Source organism: Psammomys obesus, unplaced genomic scaffold, assembly GCF_907164565.1.
Source record: "Psammomys obesus unplaced genomic scaffold, mPsaObe1.curated_primary_1811, whole genome shotgun sequence".
In the NCBI taxonomy this organism is placed as follows: domain Eukaryota; kingdom Metazoa; phylum Chordata; class Mammalia; order Rodentia; family Muridae; genus Psammomys; species Psammomys obesus.
In genome coordinates, this window is record NW_026596125.1 from 5,066,014 (window position 1) to 5,069,086 (window position 3,073).

Genomic DNA, 3,073 nt, shown 5'->3' on the forward strand with positions numbered 1-3,073 from the left:
GGGGAGGGGAGGGGAGAGGAGAGGGGAGGAGAGGAGAGGACTCCTGCTCCAGACACACTGCTGTGGAGCACATGGAGTCACTGGTGTGTAAGGCACGGGCGGGACAGGGCGTGTGCTCCTACGGGGAGGAGATGTGTACACCTGTGTTTCCATAGAGATTTTCTAGAGAAACACCCAGAAATGGCAGCACTGGTTGGCCCTCCAGAGCACAAGGGGCTGCTGTGCTAGTTAGGAATTTTTTGTCACCTTGACATAAGCTAGAGTCTGGCAACCTGTGGGGCTTTTCCTTTCATAACCACTAAAGTGTGAGGGCCCAGCCTGCTGTGGGTGGTGCCACCCCTGGGCAGGTGGTCCTGGGGTCCATGAAAAAGTAAGCTGGGAGGTTCGTGGAGAGCAACGCGGTAGGTAAGCAGCCTTCCTCATGGTCTCTGCTTCAGTTCCTGTTTCCAAGTTTTTTGCCTTGAGTTCCTGCCTGGACTTCCCTTCATGGTGGACCGTGAGGTGTAAGACGCAATGAATGCTTTCCTCCCCACGGGACTTTTGGTCATATGCTGTTTGTGACAGCAACAGAAAGCAGAGTGTGACAGATGCCTAAGACAGAGTGGAGGGGGGCTCACTGGGTACTCTTCTAACCTGTATGAACTCCAACTTGTGTGAGAATATAACTTATCTGGAGTAGGGGGAGAAGAGGAAGAGAAAGGAGGAGAAGGAGGTGGAGGAGGAGGAAGAGAAGAGGCGGAAAGAATGCAGGTATTTGAACCCCAGAACTTGGACTGTCATTCCAGCCCTGTCACCTCCCCGTGTGTGGACATGACCCAGTTATTAAGACTCTTTGCGACTCAGTTTCTTCACCTGTAAAAACAGACAGTTAAGAAGCTTCCCAGAGCCTTGAAAGTGTGGCAAGGCTGAAGCGCCTGGGCTTTTGCTGGGGTCGCCACCATTACTACCCCCTTCGCACAGATGAGGAGAAGCTTCCGACAGAGAGACACTAAGGTCCCCTATGAAGCCCCACAACAGGCAATGTCCCGGGAGACAGAGAGCAGCAGTGTGTTCCCTGACGCTGCTAATGCTGGTCAGGATCAAGGCCCCTCTGGGGCTCCCCTGCTGAGGGGCGTTATCCTCCCATGTCAGTGGCCACACGTATGGGTAGAACCAGAACCAGCACCCTGTGGGCACATAACTCGCGGGCTGCCTCTCTGTGTGTTTTACTAATGAGGAAATGTCAGTGTGCGTAGTCATGGTTTCTGAGGGAAGAGTCTGTGACTTCCAAGCTCCTGGCGTTTGGAGACCTTCTCTGTAGGAAAGTGACAATGTGGCTGCTTCGTGACAGGAGATCTTAGGTCCCTGAGGCTGTGATGAGCCCGTGTGCCAGGAGTACACCCCCACTCATCACTGATTCATCTAAGTTACATTTGTTCTGCCCCTTTCTCCTCCAGGGATGTAGAGGGAAGCAGATTGGAAAGGCTTGTCTGCACCCACTCCGGATGATGGAGAGCAATGTTCACACAGCACCGAGACAGGAGATGCTCCAATGGTAATGGCAATGCCCACTTCCCGACTGCAGCCGTATCTCTGGGCACAGAAATCAGCATCTGAACACACAGTGCGCGGGACCATCCCCCCAGCAGATGCCTGGGAAAGTTATAGACTATCGGATGCACTGATCAGGGTCAAGAGTAGCAAGTGTTAGTGTGCAAATGGGCCAGAGGACCCGCAGCCCCGGGTCCTCCTGGCCTCTGCCAGGACTTGAGTTTAGGGCACATCTGAGGGTTGAGGGAGGAATGTATGTACCAGTGGAGCGTTGTCGTCATCATGTGAAGGCAGGACAGTGGGTGCGCGTGGCTGAGGAGGACGTCCAAGTTCAGGGCCTGCCATCACTTTAAACTGCCACAAGGGGGCGCCCGTGCCTTGTCACCGGCTATTCCAGGGCCTTTCCCCGCAGCAGCAAAACACTATTTTCTCCGCTGGGGGCAGATTGTTTGCACTCAAGGAAATGGTTACAAAACAAAACGCAAACAAAACAAAACAAAATACCCCCCCCCCCATGTCGAATCCGGGCAATCCCTGCCAAATCCAATGTGTGTCCCAGAGCAGACCATACACGTCTCCTGACAGCCTGACTCTGGTGTTTTACAGTATGATTCCCCCCTCTAAACTCCAGGACCTTCCAGTGAGGGAAGCGGTTAGCAGACCTCTGTAGTCAGTTCCTCTGTCGAGGTCTGCCCCTCAGGCATCTGTGCCCATCTCAGCACCTGGAACAGAGAGGCAGCTTTCTGGACCCCAGAGGGACCTGGCCCTCCATCTCTTGGACACTGGTTCTGTCAGCGCCCATTATAGCAAAGAGAATGGAAAGACGTTGTGCCAAAGGTGCCCCACAGGATCTGCGCTGTTTCCCAGTCAAACAAGGAGTAGATGAGATCCGTGGTTCCGAAGCTAAGCTCCCGGAAAATCGTCAGATAAAGAGGGTGTGTGTGTGTGTGTGTGTGTGTGTGTGTGTGTGTGTGTGTGTGTCTGTGTGGTGTGTGTTAAGCTGGGTGGTGGTGCAACGTACCTTTAATCCCAGAACTCGGGAGGCAGAGGCAGGTGAAGGCCAGCCTGGTCTGCAAAGACAGCTCCAGGACAGCCAGGGCTACACAGAAAAACCCTGCCTTGAAACAAAACAAAACAAAAAATTAAAAAAAAAAAAAAAAGTTTAGAAGTAAGCTACAAAACCTGCTTTGTAGCACTCTCTCTCTCTTTCTTCCTTTTTATTTTTCAAGACAGGGTTTCTCTGTGTAGCTCTGGCTGTCCTGGAACTCTATCTGTAGACCAGGCTGGCCTCGAACTCAGAGCTCTGCCTGCTCCTGCTGGGATTATGCACCACCATGCCCTGGGTCTTTCTATCTCCCCTTCCCGAGAGCGAGGGCTATGAGGGTGCTCCTCTTTACGTTCAGGTGCACCTTCATTTCCTTGGTCAGTTATTCAGACATTTTTATTGTCAATCTCATTAAAGAATGAAGGGTTACTTATGCCTCTCTTTTAACAATTGGTTGTCCTGTTGTTTTGAGGGAGTTTTGTTTTGTTTTGTTTCTGT